Source organism: Bos javanicus, chromosome X, assembly GCF_032452875.1.
Source record: "Bos javanicus breed banteng chromosome X, ARS-OSU_banteng_1.0, whole genome shotgun sequence".
In the NCBI taxonomy this organism is placed as follows: Eukaryota; Metazoa; Chordata; class Mammalia; order Artiodactyla; family Bovidae; genus Bos; species Bos javanicus.
This window is the reverse complement of record NC_083897.1, coordinates 108,882,620-108,901,156: the sequence shown is the minus strand read 5'-3', so window position 1 is coordinate 108,901,156 and position 18,537 is coordinate 108,882,620.

The window sequence follows — 18,537 nt, the reverse complement described above, 5'->3', positions numbered from 1 at the left end:
ACTGATGCTAAAGCTGAAACTCCAGTACTTTGGCCACCTCATGAGAAGTGTTGACTCATTGGAAAAGACTCTGATGCTGGGAGGGATTGGGGGCAAGAGGAGAAGGGGACGACAGAGGATGAGATGGCTGGATGGCATCATGACTCGATGGACGTGTGTCTGGGTGAACTCCGGGAGTTGGTGATGGACAGGGAGGCCTGGCGTGCTGTGATTCATGGGGTCGCAAAGAGTCGTACACCACTGAGCAACTGAACTGAACTGAACCCTCTTAATTGGGTTTTTATTTTATTTTTTAAAAATTTTATTGAAGTATAGTTGATTTCTAATATCATGTAAGTTTTAGGTATGCAGCACAGCAATTTATGTATTTACATTCTTGGAGAATATATGTATTCTTTTTCAGATTATTTTCTCTCATAGGTTATTATCAAATATTGAATATAGTTCCCTGTGCTATACAGTAGGTCCATATTGGTTGTCTATTTTATTCATAATCATGTCTGTGTGTTAACCCCAAACTGCTAATTTGTCTCTCGTCCATGCTCCCTTGGATTTTGAAACAGCTGTGAGCCACATGCCTCAAGTTGTGTTTTGATCACATGTGTATGTCAAATGTCCAACACACATGCATACACACATATCCACAATTGAGGCAGCTTAGAGTGGTTAAACTCTGGCTCTGTCTCTAACTATGGGACCTTAGCCCAGTCACCTAATTATTTAAAGTTTCTGTTTCCCCACTTGCAAAATGAAGATAATGGTATGTCTACACAAGGAGTTGGGGGAAGGATAAATTAATACATCTAAGAGTTAAAACTGATCTGACACAAAGAAAGCCCTTAACCATTATGATAATCATCATCATCATCATCAGTAGCAGTAGTAGTATTTGTGGAGCTAAAAGATTAAAATACATAAAATAAGAAGTAACTCTGGGTAATGAAGTGATGAGGTTATAGGTACATCTTTTAATTCTGTTTTTAGGCTTCTAGCTTATTTAAGTTCCATAATAATATTGTCTATATAATAATAAAAAAAATCAGTGTGTTACTCTTTTGTTTGTTTTTTGATAACTTTATTTGTATTGGTTGTGCTGGGTCTTTGCTGCTACATGTAAGCTTTTTCTGGTTTCAGAGAGCAGAGGCTACTCTGGTTGTGGTGCACAGGCTTCTCATGGTGGTGTCTTCTCTTGTGGAGCATGGGCTCTAGGGGACACGGGCTTCAGTACTTGTAGCATGTGAGCTCGGTAGTTGGCCCCCAGGCTCTAGAGCACAGGCTCAGTTGCTCAGAAGCATGTGGGGTCTTTCCCAGACCAAGGATTGAACCCGTGTCTCCTGTGTTGGCAGGTAGATTCTTCACTGAGCCACCAGGGAAGCTCCGGTGTGTTATTTTCAAAGGTGCTAACAATTCTGAGGAGTAAGTCATTAAATGAGGAAAAGTTGAAAGTGAAGTGGCTCAGTCGTGTCCGACTCTTTGTGACCCCATGGACTGTAGCCTATCAGACTCTTCCGTCCATGGGATTTTCCAGGCAAGAGTGCTGGAGTGGATTGCCACTTCCTTCTCCAGGGGATCTTCTCGACCCAGGGATCGAACCCAGGTCTCCCGCATTGCAGGCAGACGCTTTACCGTCTGAGCCACCAGGAAAGCCTGGTGGCTTAAATGAGGAGGTCCTCTTATACCCAGAGTTGGATCTATGATAATACCAAGAGTCTGAATGATCATTTTAAAAGTATTTAATATGTGAATAGTTTCTGCATTGTGGATTGTGTGGAACAGCACAAAGAAAATCATACAAATCACATAATCTAAAGACAGACAGCACTACGTTTTTGTTGTAATATAATTCTATGAGGCTCTTGTGAACCATATGCATCTGGGTTAAGTGTGATGGTAGTTGGGCTACCATATCAGAACTTTCCCAGCCTCCCATCTCCTCAGAAATCTCTCATCCAAGACACTATGATAGATTCTTCAAGCCAAAGAGGAAGATTATTTCATGCTACCCCTTTCTCGGACATCTTTTTTTTATAAGTCACTTTCTCCTAATTCCACTTTTCCTCCCTACCTCTCTCTCCCCAACCTTGATACTTCTATCTCTTTAATTTCTTACTTTTTTCTCCTTTCAAGCTAAAGGAATAAGAATCTATTATTAAGCAATTTAAATTTTCTCTTCCAGGTGTTAAATTAAATTTGAAATATGTTACTGTGACACAGTATCTACAGGGGTGTGTGTGTGTGAAAGAGAGAGAATTCATTTTAGAGAATTTGTGGAAAACTACATTTTGGTGGTTGGAAAAACTGTCAGATAAACTGAAAAGATTGGTGCTGCTTAAGTGTGGATTTTATAGGTCAGGTCCTTTGAAGAATCTGTCTTCTATTGTAGTGAAATAGAATCTTACCCTAGAAGTATCAGCCTACAGAACCACAAAGTATTGGAAGGTGGAACTAAATTGCAGTAGATCAGGTTAAAGGAGGGGCAGGACCCTGCCATACTTCTAATGAACCTTGGAGAGTGTCCTGCTCACTCTGAAGCGAGAGTAATAGCTTCTCTTTACCAACAACAAAATGTGTGTAGGAAGAATTCACATTTATGAAGAGGAAGAAGAGAAAATGCATTAGCACTGTGCTGTTTCAAAAGGGAGAAAAGACATTTGATCAGATGATTGATCTCGTCTGTCATAAAAAGCTTTCTTATAAAAAAAAAAGAATGTCACTCTGTTTCTAATAGCAGAATAGCCAATTTTTCTCATTTCCTGCCTAATGAATTATTTACAGACTCCCTGGAGGCCATTTACACTCCATCTGCACTTGGGCAATGCTCCTGAGGAAGGTGCGCACATTTATGAAACTCTTCCCTGAATTCAGCTATGTTCTCTTCATTTACTCTGTGGAAGTGACCATGTGGAAGTGACCTCAGAGAGGAATGGAGATCCAGTCCCCATACATCTGCCCCTCTGTGATCACAGAGCAATGGGTGGAGTGAATTTTTGCAAGGGGGCCATTATTCGATCCATGAAAATAGATAGAAAAGATAATTCAGGACCAAGAAGAAAGAGCTCTTGTAACTGGCAGCCATGGCTCAGTCTCTTGTGCAGTGTATCTGCTAGTTCCTGACTTCCCCCCACCCACCCACGATGCCTCCTCCCTAACTGGCTTCTCCAGGCACCAGCACTCTCTGACCTAGTGAACTTCACGAGAAATCAGAGGAGACGGTAGCCTTGAAACTGAGGATACCGCTTTAACATTTTGAGAAATCTTCCAGATGACAAGTCAGTTCTTTTTAGGCTTCCTTCTTCCTGAAGGCTTGTACTGAAAACTATTAGTTCATTCACATATGGAGTAGAGGTTTTCCCCTTACAGAAAAGGGCTCTTCTTGCTCTCTGTGGTAGGTAGGAGGAAAGATGTATCTTGAAAGCACAGCAGGCTCCTCCAATCCTCCACCCTCAGTACAGAGATAGACTGGGGGCCTGAAAGTAACAGGAGAGCCGGCAGGCTGGGCCCCAGTCGGAGATTCCAATACAACAAGGGTGACATGGAGATCAGCTGCCTCTCAAACTGCATTGTGTTTCTTATTTCATTTTGCTCCAGAGTTAATTTCCCCATTAACACATCAGCTGTGAAAATGTATTTTTAGCTACTTGAGCAACTGCTTGTGGATAGCTTTCCTCATTTTAGAGTGACATATCACTTCCAGTTATCGATTTGATATAGGCACTGAAGTAAAATGTATCTCTGTGGAGTAAAGATGTGATGATGAAACTAGAAGAGAAATATGGCAGCAACATGGTACTTAGCTGGATTAACACATTGCAATAATGAGTTATAGTTCATTATAATTTTCTGAAAACCAAGACCTCCATGGAGGTAAAGGTAGGCACATTGTAATGTGTCTAGAAATGTTAGCTATCTCTTTAGGATTTTATTTTAGAATTGAACATTTCAGTGTAAAAGCAGTCTTTGTTAACCTCATAGCTTCATATCAGTCACTAGTTTTCTTTTTTAAAATATTTCTTTATTTGACTGTGCTGGATCTTAGTTGCGGTATGTGGGATCTAATTCCCAGACCAGGGATCGAACTTGAACCCCCCTGCATTGCGAGCATGGAGCCCCAGCCACTGAACCACCTGGGAAGTCCCTCAGTGAGTGGTTTCTGAATAATAATTAGCCAAGTTTTGAGATGCTCTCTACGAAGTTTTGTATTTTATGATAAACAATAAGTTCAATAATTTTCTAAAGTCTTATTTTTAGACTTACTGAACTTTATGAGATACCTATAATTACTTTAAAAATATATATTGATATGCATAGTTTAAATAATAATTAAAAATAGAAAAGATTGTGAAACTCATATGTGTAAGAAAAGAGACCACAAACATATTAGATATCATGTGAGTTCATTGCTTACCATATCCTTCTCTTTCTACTAGTTACTTTCTGTCTCTTGAATTGTCTCCTTGCTTTTCCTTTTGGTTTTATCATATATATATGAAATCATAAAGAATATACTGTTTAATTTAGCCTGAGTGTTATATAATCAGAAGAGAACTAGATTGCCTTTTTTTGTGTGTGTGTGGATCTTATTTGGGATCTTATGTGGGATCTTATTTCCCTGACCAGGGATGGAACCTGTGCCCCCTGCAGTGGAAGTGTGGAGCCTTAACCACTGGACAACCAGGGAAGTCCCTGGATGTACCCTTTTATGTCTTCTTTCTTTCAAAATTGAATAGTTTTTAATTGCCTATGTGTATATATGTACATTGAGATAAAAGAAAAACATTGCATGGAAGATACTTTAAAAAGTTGCCAGTTTATCTGAAAAAAAAAGAGAACATATAAATGATATAGATCTTTCTTTAGTTATATCTCTCTGATTATTTGCCTCTAACAATTCCTTGTTTTGCAAAATTTGCTTATAAAATTCTTTGCAGTTACAGTCTATTTATATTATAGCATAGCTTCTACACTGGTAACTGCCAACTTATTTCATTGTTTTTTCCATTGTAGAGTCATTAATGAGAATATAAATTCAGTGTTAGCATTATCAGCCAGGATACTTGTTGACTGAAAAAAAGTACACAGCCTAAGAGTTGAGAGTGATGTTTTATATGGCAGACAAAAGTGAAGACTTAAGCCCGGACGCAGCATCTCAGATTAACTCTGAGAGGCTGCTCCAAAGAGACAAATAGGAGAGCCAAGATGTATAGGAGTGTTTGCAACAGAGACCAGAGAGTTGGAACATCAAAAGATTACTGTTAATGAAAAAAAACCAGCCATCTCAAATTATTTAGCTCTTTTCTGTGTTTGAGAAGATACAAGAGTCTGAAAGTGTTAGCCATTCAGTCGTGGCTGACTCTTTGCAACTCCATGGACTGTAGTCTGCCAGGTTCCTCTGTCCATGGAATTCTCCAGGCAAGAATACTGGAGTGAGTCGCCATTTCCTTCGCCAGGGATCTTCCCGACCCAGGGATCAACCCGCAGGCTCCTACATTGCAGGCAGATTCTTTACCATCTGAGCCACCAGGGAAGCCCATACAAGAGTCTAGTCTCACTGAAATCATTCTTTTGATATGTACCTCCACCATCTAGCGCTGTTATCCTGTGTTTTCTCATCCTGAGTCACCTGAGGGTGCACTGGTTGAAGTTGTGGTGGCTGCAGTATGTCTGATGATCTGATGACAGGCCCTCTGTTTTCGTCCTGAATTCCCTCAGGGCTCACCGTTGTGGGCAGCTGTAGTGGCTGATGGCTACAATATCCTTTGTTTACTGACATGGCAAGCAGCAGTTTTAGTTCGCATACTGAACATATACTGGCATAAAGTTCACCATTTTGAGAATTTTTCTTCAAATTTGATACAGGCATAATAGAACTTGTTTTTCCATTCTTTCAAACTGTACTGTACCTATTGATCCACAAATTTTTGTTGTTGTTGTCCACTGACAGAAGAGAACATTGTTACCATTTTTAATCCCCTTTTTCTTTAGTGCTTCATATGTTGATTTCACTTGTTCCTATGCTGGAAGAGTATGTAGTAATATCCATGTAAAAGAATCAGATTCTTTAAGCAATGAAATCCATTTTGAAAGATGCTCATGGCAAGTACCATAATTATCCACTTCAAGTCAGAATTTCTTTCCCCTTGGTAGGTAATGTTGTCCATTTTATGAAAGTCCTTGACACTTAAAGGGATAAACTTTTTCACCAGTTCAGTTCAGATCAGTTCAGTCGCTCAGTCATATCCGACTCTTTGAGATCCCATGAATCGCAGCACACCAGGCCTCCCTGTCCATCACCAACTCCCGGAGTTCACTCAAACTCATGTCCATCGAGTCGGTGATGACATCCAGCCATCTCATCCTCTGTTGTCCCCGTTTCCTCCTGCCCCCAATCCCTCCCAGCATCAGAATCTTTTCCAATGAGTCAACTCTTCGAATGAGGTGGCCAAAGTACTGGAGTTTCAGCTTTAGCATCATTCCTTCCAAAGAACACCCAGGGCTGATCTCCTTTAGAATGAACTGGTTTGAGCTCCTTTCAGCCCAAGGGACTCTCAAGAGTCTTCTCCAACACCACAGTTCAAAAGCATCAATTCTTCGGTGCTCAGCTTTCTTCACAGTCCAACTCTCACATCCATACATGATGTTATATTAACATATTCAACAAGTTCCTTTAAGCAATAGAGTCCTTCAGTAACTCTGGTCTTCTATCACTTTGTAAAATCCTTTTGCAAATGAAATAGTGAGCAAGAAATCAATAGGCTTCCTTCAATAGATAATTTTAAAAGTCAAAACAAATTTGTTTTTTTTTTCATAATTAAAGTTTGAATTCAGTGTTTAAAAAAAGAAAAAAACAACTTGAAGAGCCTTCAATCCTACTTATTAAAGAGAGCCAGTGGATTTTTGAATGAGAAAGAAGAATACTGGTTGCTAGTAAAAGCACTAAAATGACTTAATCATTACATTCAATTTTTTATTTATTTTTTTTGGTGTACAGCTTGTGGGATCTTAGTTCCCTGACCAGGTAACCAGGGATTGAAACTGTCCCCCTTGCAGTGAAAGCACAGAGTCCTAACCACTGGACCACCAGGGAATTCCCAAGTTCAAATTGTATAAATGCTGAAATAAGAGAACGATTATTTCAGTGTCAAAAGAAAGGATATCCTACTACTGGAGTAAAATGATGTAGAATATGAGAATTACAGTCAACACATTTCATAGAATCATTCATGTTCTGGTTCCATTTTGAATAAACTTTGTACCTGTATACAAGTATATGGGGCTTCCCTCGTGGCTCAGCAGTAAAGAATCTGCCTGCCAAATCATGAGACCTGGGTTCAATCTCTGAGACAGGAAGATCCCCTGGAGAAGGAAATGGCAACCCACTCTAGTATTCTTGCCTGGGAAATCCCATGGACAGAAGAGCCTGGTGAGCAACAGTCCACAGAGTTGCAAGAGTCAGAAACATCTTAGCAACTGAGCATGAACATGAGCACAAGTAAGTATCCACCAAAATTTATATCATCTCTACAAAAAACAGTACATTTTTCTCATTCACTACAAACTTAAAAATAGTGTCTGTAAAAATCATCTGTTTCTGAAATTACATCTGGAAGAATTGAACTCAGAATAGCAAGCCTTTTTCAAAAGAAAACTATCGCACAAACCAGGGAAAAAACATTTCCTGCATTGTCGTCACATGCATTTGCAGCCATGCTGTAAAAAGGGTTAGATATTTTAGCGTGGATGATTTAGACTTACCATTTTGATCTTGATCATCTTTGTAATAGTAAATGGAGCTATTACAGTTTTTATGATTTCACCCAGGCATTCAAAACTTGTTGCAATTTTGAAATCAGGAAATATTTCTGGTGGTAGTACATTCAGTCATTTGAGTTGAAAGACTGATACCTTCCATATATATTGTAGAAAGTCATCCAACTTCCACTGTGACTATTCTATCTTCTTCATGTGAATTTCTCTTAATCAGTAAAGTATTCCTTAGTTTACTGTTTGACACTGTTTAAAGAATCATACATCTCTCATGCTGAGCTGTAGTCTTTGTTGGTCTGTAACCGACTTTCCACCATTTTCTATATTGAATGGTCAAGTGTATGTTGCACAAATATCTTTGAAAGGACTTCTCATTTAATAAAGGTGCTCTGTTCATAAAACTTATCACAGCTTTTACACTTGTGTCTGGGCATTTCAAAGTTCAAACACACGCAAGTAAAAATAAATGAATGCAAACAATGCAAGATTTGTAAAGGCTGAATTTGAAAATCTCAAGGCAAAGTTAGTTGATGTGCCTGTCACTCAAAAGTAAACAAGGGTTAAATGGTTGACAGGGTTGTGAACTTAGGCAGTATAAATAGATTGAACTCAGTATTTAATGCAAAAAGTTGAACTTCATGTTTGCCTAAAGGGATAAGTGTCCTTAAGAGGCTCAGTATTCTAGAACAAAGCCAGAGTCCATCCTATGTAAGGTTTTGGTTAGCTTAGGGATTCAAGGATGGGTAATCATTCAGAAGTGAAAGTGTTTAAGGATGGACAGACTTTCAGGGGTGATTTTGTTGTCACTAGAGTAAGGCTGCTAAAGACCCACTGACTAGAAGAGTGATTGGCAGATTTTCTGAAGCCTCGTTCTGTCATTGATTTGCTGTCTTTCAGAAACTGATTACTGGGGAGAGGCTGTATTTATGGGCTGATTCTAATGAATGGTGCTTGCCTGTTCACAACTTGGGACTTTCGCAAAAACAAACAAACAAACAAAAAACAGGCTTTTTCTTTTGTGAAAATTTCCTTTCTTTTTTTAAAACTTTTTATTTTGCATTGGGGTATAGCCAATTAGCAAACAATGCTGTGATAGTTTCAGATGAACAACGAAGGGACTAAGGCATACATATACGTGTATCCATTCTTCCCCAAACTCCCTTCCCATCCAGGCTGCCACATAACATTGAGCAGAGTTCCCTGTGCTATACAGTAGGTCCTCGTTGGTTATCCATTTAAAATATAGCAGTGTGTATATGTCATCCCAAACTCCCTAACTTTATCCCTTCCCCTGGGAGGAAGGATGGGGGGAACTTTCTTTCTTTAATTCTAAATACCTCCCACTACCCCTTATGCTCTTCTCTCAGCCAAACCTGCAGGAGAGACCAGGTCTTTATTTGTGGAGGTATGCTTTTCAGCTGCTGCTGCTAAGTCGCTTCAGTCGTATCCGACTCTGTACGACCCCATAGATGGCAGCTCACAAGGCTCCCCCGTCCCTGAGATTCTCCAGGCAAGAACACTGGAGTGGGTTGCCATTTCCTTCTCCAAGGCATGAAAGTGAAAAGTGAACATGAAGTCGTTCAGTCGTGTCCGACTCCTAGCAACCCCATGGACTGCAGCCCATCAGGCTCCTCCGTCTATGGGATTTTCCAGGCAAGAGTACTGGAGTGGGGTGCCATTGCCTTCTCTGGAAAAACATCTCTAACTGCTGAATTTTTGTAACTTATTGGAAAAAACTGAATATAGGACATTTAGGGTATCCTGACAAAGTCAATGTAGAATGCAAGACACAATCACATAGAGGATATGTCCTGTGTGTTCAGAATAACTGACAGCCCTAGATGAAGTCCACAACTAAGGCAGGGTCTTCTAGCACTGATCTTCTACAGTAGTGTTCAGGGGGCACACGAGAGTTCTGTGGGCATTAGGGTCCATAGTCCCAAGGGGAAGAACGGGCTGTCAGCTTGCAGCCCCCCTTGACACAGACTGCTCAGCCTTCTTTATGTGCATGAATTGGATTTCTGGAGAAAGCTTCAGCCAGAATAAGTGGTCTCATGTCAAAAATGCTCATGTCCACTGTCTGGCAGTTAGATTGAACATTCATTATGGAGTGTCAACCTTCAGAGACCTGTGCTCAAAGCTGACTTCAACACCCTGTTCTGTATGTGGAGATAAACTTGAGTTACTGGAGAGCTACTAGCTGACTGAAACAGTCATGACAGCAGATAAGTAAGTATCTAGGGACTGGTGGGGAGTATAAGGTCAAACTTGGACAAGGGTTATCAAGAGTAGAGTCTTAAAGGGGACCCAATCAAGAGTAGAGTCTTAAAGGGGACCCAAGATAGAAGAGGTGAAATTGAGCAATTCAGGTATTTAACTTTATACGCTGCTGCTGCTAAGTCGCTTCAGTCGTGTCTGACTCTTTGCCATCCCATGGACTGTAGCCCACCAGGTTTCTCTGTCCATGGGATTCTCCAGGTAAGAATACTGGGGTGGGTTGCCATTCCCTCCTCATTTAACTTTATAGATAAGGCACAAATACATAGGCATATACAAAGGCATAGATATATGCTTAGAAAAGTAAGCTTAAGGAAACATAGGAAAAGTTTCTCTGGTGGATTTCTGGGTACTTTCCCCTTTGAAGTTCTTCCTGGATTTCTTAAGCTTTTGATTTTAATAAGCTATGTAATTTGTATTTCCTACTGTGTTTTTGGAAGAGAGGATGACATACTATATAGCATGTGAGTTACTATGTTCACAACACTTGGTTTTATCTAAATTTGTGGCCTTAAATGACCTCTACTAATGCAGCCAAAATGAATCTGCAGCCTGGGCCCCTCCTGAGATAGCCAGGCCCACATCTTCTGCTGTACATCTCCACCTGGACAGTCCGCAGAACCTTAAGTGGCCCACACTGACCTCAACCATCACATCCTTCCTCATCTCTGCTTCTCACTCAAATCGCCACCAACTCTCCCTCCTCCTCTATTTCCAATTTCCTCTAGTCTCTATTCTCCAGTGTCAGTTAAGAGGAATAACTTCAATTTAGTCAGGCAAAATTCTCATTATAGATAGCCCCTCCCCACATACTGTTTCAATATTCACTGACTACCTAAAACTCTCAACTCTGTTTCCTCCTCACCATCCTCAAACAGACAGCTTGAGTTAAGCTGTCTAACACTGGTCTCCTGTTCCATGCCACTGTCACTCTCTGTCAGACTATAGTTAGCTTATGTTCCAGCAGGGACAGTCATGTAGGGTGAGTGTAAGGTGAGAGGCTTTCCTCCCAGCAGTTTTCAGCTCCTTCTTATTTCCTTTTGCTTTGTTAATGAAGTGTTTTTCTTCAAGGCAGAAGTTGGTATTTAACCAGAGAAGTAGAAATAATAGAGTGATGCCATATACCCTTTACCCAGTTCCCCTGAAGAGCAGTATCTTGCAAACCCATAATAACACACCAGGATATTGACACCGATACAGTCAAGGAGCAGAACTTTATCATCACCACCAAGATGCCTCATGTTGTTCTTTTTATATCCGCAACCAACCCCCTGCCACCCACATTCCCTTCTTTTTTTTTTTTTTTTTGGTTGACACTTTATTTATTTATTTATTTTTTAACTTTACAATATTGTATCGGTTTTGCCATATATCAACATGAATCTGCCACAGGTATACATTCCCTTCTTAATGTCCGACCACCATTAATATGCTTTCCATCTCTGTAACTTTATAATTTTAAAAATTAATATAAATGGAATCATACTCAGCATAATTATTTGGTTATTCATTTGGGTTGTTGCACTTATCAATAGTTTATTCCTATTTATTGCTTGCGCTTAGTCATGTCTGACTCTTTGTGACCCCATGGACTGCAGCCCCACAGGCTCGTCTGTCCATGGGAATTCTCCAAGCAAGAATACTGGAGATGGTTGCCACGCCCTCCTCCAGGGGATCTTCCCAACCCAGGGATCGAACCCAGGTCTCCTGCATTGCAAACAGATTCTTTACTGTCTGAGCCACCAGGAAAGCCCATGTATTGCTTAGTAGTGTTCAGTAGAAAGGATATACCATAGTTGCTTTAAACTTTCATCCATTGAAGGACACCTAGGGTTTTTCTAGTCTTTGGTTATCATGACTAAATCTCCTATAAATAATTATACATGATTTTTGTGTGAAAATACGTTTCCATTTCCCAGGAATAAATGCTCAAGAGTGTAATTGCAAGGCTGTATGGTATTTATAATAAACTGCCAAATTCTTTCTGAAAGCAGCCATACCATTTACTTCCCCACTACCAGCGTATGAGTGATCCAGTTTCTCTGCATCCTCACCAGCATTTGGTCACTCTATTTTTTTGTCATTCCAATAGTTGTGTAGTGATAACTCATTGTGGTTTGAATTTGCCTTTCTCTGATGGCTACTGACTTTGAACATACAAAGATCTGCATCTCCTTGGCAACTTACTTGACATCTGCATGTCCTCTTCAGTAAAATGTCTGCTAATGCTTTTGGCCCATTTTCTTATTGCATTGTTTCTCTCTTGTTGAGTTTGGAGAGTTTTTATGTAGTCAAGATGTTAGTTCTTTTTCGGATAATATGGTTTGCAAATATTTTCTTATAGTATATAGTGTTTTCATCTTCTTAAAAGAGCCTTTTACAGGACAGAATATTTTAATTTTGGTGTAAACCAATTTATGAATTTTTACTTTTATGATTGTGCTTTATAGGTCAACACTGTCAGTCTAACCCTATATCCCGAAATGCTTCTTCTTTTATTTTACCCTAAATCTTGTATCATTTTAAGTTTCAAATTTAAGTCCATGATGTATTTTGAGTTAATTTTATGTTATAAAATATATTTATGTTTATGTGTATAATGTTAGGCTTAAGTCAAGGTTACTTTTTTTTTTTTTTGCCTATGAATGTCCTAATGCTCCAGCACCATTTGTTGAAAAGGCTGTATTTCCTACATTGAAGTGCTTTTGCAGTTGAGAAAAGTAAGTTGAGCATTTCCTTAGGTCAGTTTATTTCTTGGTTCTCTATTCTCTTCTGTTGATACGTTTGTCCATCCCTCTGCAAATACCACACATCCTTGATTACTGTGGCTATATAGTGTCTTAAATTCTGATTAACAGATTCCTCCAGTGTTGTACTTCTTTATCAAAATTGTTTTAGCTACTCTAGTTTCTTTATCTTGCTGTGTAACTTTTACAATAAACTTGGTTTGATTTTTATAGTAATTACAATAAGTATATCGTTGGTGAAGAGTTGGCATAATTAATATGTTGAGTCTTCTATTTCTTGGGTATTGTATGTCTCTCCATTTATTTAGATCTTCCTTGGTTTCTTTCAGAATTTTAGCCTCATTAGTTATAACCATTCAAGTCCTGTACAGGTTTTTGTAAAAGTACATTTAAGTATCTGATGTTTTTTTCTCATTTTCTAAGTGATTGTAAATAGCATTAAATTTGTAATAGTGGTATCCACAAATGCAGATTTTATATATGTTTATCTTCTGTCTTATGACTTTGCTGAACACACTTCTTGGCCCAAGGAAGTATTTTACTTTTTTTTTTGGTAGATTCCCTGGGATTTTGTATGCAGAAAATCATGTCATCTGCCAACAGTGATGGTTTTATTTCTTCTTTCTGGTCTGTCAGCCTTTTATCGCCCTTTCTTTCCTTATTCACTGGGTAGTATTTCCAGCATTATGTTGAACAAGAATATTGAGAGCAGACATCCCTTCCTTGTTCTCAGTGTTAGGGCAAAAGCAGCCTTTCACTGTTTAGTATGTTAGCTGTAGAGTATTTATTTATTTGTTTGTTTTTTGGTAGAAGCTATCAACTTAAAGAAGTTATACTCTAATTCTGTTTTTTTCTGAGTTTTTATCATGATGGGTGTTGAATTTTTTCAAATGCTTTTCCTTTATCAATCGTTAGGATCATGTAATTTTTCTTCTTTAGTTGGTTAATATAGTAGGTTTAGCCTGATTGATTTCAAAAGTTTAATTAGTCATGGATCCCTGCATCCTTGCTTTTAGGTCTTTCAACTGACTGAATCAGGCTCACTCAGATTATCCAGAAAAATTTCTCTTAAAATCAACTAATTAAGGGTTTAAATTACATCTATAAAGTTCTAATTGATGAGTTCTCCAGAAAAGCAGAACCACTGGGAGATTATAGATAGATAGATGGAAAGATAGGTAGAAAAAGAGACCAGAGGGAGACAGAGAAGAGAGGGGAAGGGAAGGGAATGGAAAGAAGAAAAAGAGACTTTAAGGAATGGTTCTTGTGATTATGAAAGGTAGGAAGTTTAAAATATTCAGGATGTACCACCAGGCTGGATACCAAGGAAAGAGCTGATATTTCAGTTCCCATCCAAAAACTGCCGGCACATTTCCCTCTTGCTCAGGGGAAGTCATTTTTTTGTTGTTGTTTTTTTCAGGCTGATTGGATGTGGGCCACACACATTGTGGATGGCAGTATGCTTTGCTCAAAATCCATCAGTTTACATGTTACTCTAAAGCATACAAGCATACACTCATAGAAACATTTAGAATAAGGTTTGACCATGTATCTGAACACCATGGCCCAGCCAAGCTGACACATACAATTGAAACCATAAATTTAACTACCATCAGTAGTGTCACTGTAACACCTACATTAAGTGCTTGATTGAATACATAGGGACTTTGGCCGGGCTATGTTAAGTTTCTGCTTAGCCTAATTAGGAAACAGGGATATTATAAATTAAAATAACTCTATGACAAATGGCAAAACGTAATGTCTTTGAGAATGCATTCACATAGATACGAACATTCACATAGGTACGAACATGAATTGGTATGGCATTTTTAGAATGAAATTTTAGCAATATTTATAGAAATTGAAAATAATCACACTTTCTACTTGAATATAGGTTACACACAGCTATGTCTTTTAAAAAGTGCATATTTTCTGAAGAATTCATGTTCCAAAATGCTTATTTCAGTACTATTGGTCATAGCATGAAGTGGGAAGCAACTCTGTGTCTATCAGTGGAAGAATGGCTGATTTCCTGCACACATTCATGGCATGCCTAGGTAGAAGTTACAAAAGTGAAGTAGATACGTATGTCCTGCTATGGAAGGTCCTTCATTTTATTAGTTGATCATTTATTAATTCACAGAGGCAAGAGGGAGAAGAATGTATACATCACTACCCATGTATTTAAAAAATCACAATGTATGTTTATTAAATAAATTTCTATGTGAAAAAACCTAGAATCAACTTTAGCACATCAGATTGTTCATAGTGGTTAACTCTAGAGAATGGCTGAATTTTTGAGAAATATTCTAAAGAGTGGAATTGTGATGTATTTGTCTTGTTAGAATTTTTTTTCTTTGCAAGAAAGCTCTTTGTACTGTTACCTTAGTAATTGGAATATTTAAATAAGTCTAACAACAGAACTGTGCTACCCTGGTGGTTCAGGAGACCCAGGTTCGATCCCAGGGTCAGGAAGATCCTCTGGAGAAGAGAATGACTACCCACTCTAGTATTCTTGCCTGAAAAATCTCATGGAGAGAGGAGCCTGGCGGGCTATAGTCCATAGGGTCGAAAAGGGTCAGACATGACTGAGCAACTAACAGACAACAGCAGAGCTAGTAGCTGTTATTCAGTGAGATAAAATTCTCTTAATCTGAAACGTGAATGGCTTAAAACAAGAAGCATTTACACTGCACATAAAGTGGACAAGGTTGGCAGGGACTCCCTGCTGTCAGTTGAAGTAGAGTTCCAGGTTTCCAACTCTTGTATGTCCACCATCTCAAGTCAGGTTCTCCATGTTTGCTGCCAAATAGACAAAAAAGCATGCAAGTGTCAAACTGGTTCTCATGTGTCTTAGCCTGGAACTGACAAATATCATTACTTAAGCTTCTATTTCAGTGGCAAGGGCTACTCACACAATCCTTTCTAGCTATGCATGTACTTGGCAGTGTAGTATTTCCAGGAATCAAGGAAGTAGAGGAAGCCAGGATATGGGTGAACATTTGCAGTCTCTCCCACAAACTGTTAGATAATCTGTGTTCAATACAGAGCAACTATTATACAATTCGTTATGACAGCAACCCTCTTTGTTTCTTGGAGAAGTTTCTGAGAAATACAAATTCATCTTACAATTAACCAGCTTTTTCAAGAGCCTAAGATGTGATAGGTGCTTTCCAATATAGGATGCCATTTCATTTTCAAAAGGAGCCTGAAAATTATCAGTAGGAAAGGTTCACCCTTCGTCACTCAGTAGTACCTCTCTACACTGCTCTTTGAAAGAACCTCTATCATCTCAGTAGCCTGAGCATTTTCTCCTTTCTTTTTGGTGCATGTTCAATATCTTAACTTGGGAGCCCCTCCTACATGTCACCTGACTGAAAATAATGGAACATTTTCATCTGTGAAATGAAAATGTACAGGTGCCAATAGACAACCTGAAAACTAGCATTTTCTTCTGGGGAGTGTCCACAGATAAAAGGCAATGGAAGGATGGTGAATTATTTTTCTTTATTTTATAATCAAAGCTAGCATGACTGCCAAGGAACCATTTTCCACCTTCTAGAAATACTGCAGAATTTGTAGGAATTCAGCTTCTCTATATATTTGCTTATACAGTGATTTCCATGGTGTTTCCTTATCTACCATTTGTGGAAGAGGATTTGATTTTGACCATGTAAGTATTCTCACATATAGGTACATATGTCCAGTTTCAAAGAAGACACTAGTAAACTCCTAATTCAGATGTCAAGTATTTGTTGCTTAGTCGTGTCCAACTCTTTGTGATCCCATGGACTATAGCCTGCCAGGCTCCTCTATCTATGGAATTCTCCAGGTGAGAATACTGGAGTGGGTAGTCATTTCCTTCTCCAGAGGATCTTCATGAGCCAGGGATTAAACTTGGGTCTCCTGCATTGCAGGCAGATTCTTTACCATCTGAGTTAAGGCTGATTTCAAAAACCCCTTTCTAACTTCAGAGTTATATGCTGGAAACCAGTAGGTTCTGTGCCCAGTCATATTCTACTATCCAGTGTATTTGGAAAATGCCTTGAGTGTGATAAAGATGCCGATGGAGGACGATCACGTTTCTAAAATTCACTGTCCAATGTGAACTCTAGAGAGTAAGGGCTGTTGCTCTCAGAGGGATCCCGTGATGAGGATCCATCAAGAGATGACTACAGGAAGTTGGAATATTCCATCAGGAAGAGGGCAGATGATTCTGGGCTGTCTATTCCACTGGGAGCAGGACTCAGTGTCCAGAGGAATTAAGAAACAAAAGTTCTACAGCTGGGAGGAGTGGGCCTCAGGTGGGCAATAGACACTCTCCAATCAGGGGTCTTGTCCCAATTTTGCCACATACAACTCTGCCATACGAACTTGGGCATATTGCCAAGCTCTGTGAGCCTTAGTTTTTTCATCTGCGAAATGGGACTGATAAGCCCTGTGTTGTAGGACTGTTGAAATCCATGTGCTGAATGTAAAACAACTAATGTACTGTGTTTAGTACATTGGGTCTTTAATGATTAGCAGGTATTACTATTATCTTGACCTCAGACCCCAATACCCTCTTTATTGAGATTTATTTATTGAGAAGATGTTAGGGGAAATGCAATACTCTAGGACATGGTATACCAAGTCAGTTAAAAATGGTTATTAGCAAGAAAATCTAAATCAGTTTTCCCCTTTAGAGCATATATTATTTCTGTTTTGGAATTTTGTTAAACTGAATGCACCTCAATGCCCCTAGAATTTGTGTAGAGGAGCACTCCTTCCATTCCCACTCAGCTGCCCTTCTACCCAAACCATGCTTATTTTCATTTATTTTACCTCTACCAAAAATCTAGATCTCACATTCCTGTTGTTCACTTGCTCAGTCGTGTTCACCTCTGAGATCCCATGGACTGCAGCATGCCAGACTTCCCTGTCCTTTACTATCTCCTGGAGTTCGCTCAAACTCATGTCCATTGAGTTGGTGATGCCATCCAACCATTTCATCCTCTGTTGTCCCCTTCTCCTCCTGCCTTCAATATTTCCCAGCATCAGAGTCTTGAACCCCATAAACAGTATGAAAAGGCAAAAATATCTCACATAGAGGTTGATAAATTACACTCAAGATAATCTCATTAAAATGTCCTTTGAATGGAGTCGGTTCTGGCTCTCTAAAAGCAGCAAAAACAGTGCCATCCCAGTAGCTGGTGGCACTCCAAAGGAACATCACTCTGTTTCTCAGAAACTCCTTGACAACAGTGTACATAAAACAACTAGTTTGTGTACTGTGTTCAGGTGCACTGCTACAAGAGCACAGGACAAGTTCCATTCCTGCCCGAAGTACAGATTTCTTTGGCTTACCATAATACTATGTTCAGTGTGATAAGTTTCAGGTTATTAGCTTCAGACTCAGATACACTGGAGAGTCTGGCTCCTGCTCACCACTTCCATGCCTCACCTTGCCCACCCCTCAGCTTCACTGAACCTTCCACTGAAGGACTTATGGTTTCTCAAGACCCCAGTATGCCTCGTCTCAGGGCATTTAAACTTGACTTCTGTCATATGGATCCTCAATCTTCTCACTCATTTTTCCTTGTCCTTTAGGTCTTAGATGATACCCACCATCATCTTTATGTAACTGCTGCTCCTATATGCTAAAATACTATGGATGGGGATTGGGTCTTACTTATCCTAATGTCCTCAGGACTAGTGTGGTGCCTTCTGAAGAGTAGCTGCCCAATTAATGTTTGGAGTTAATGTTCCT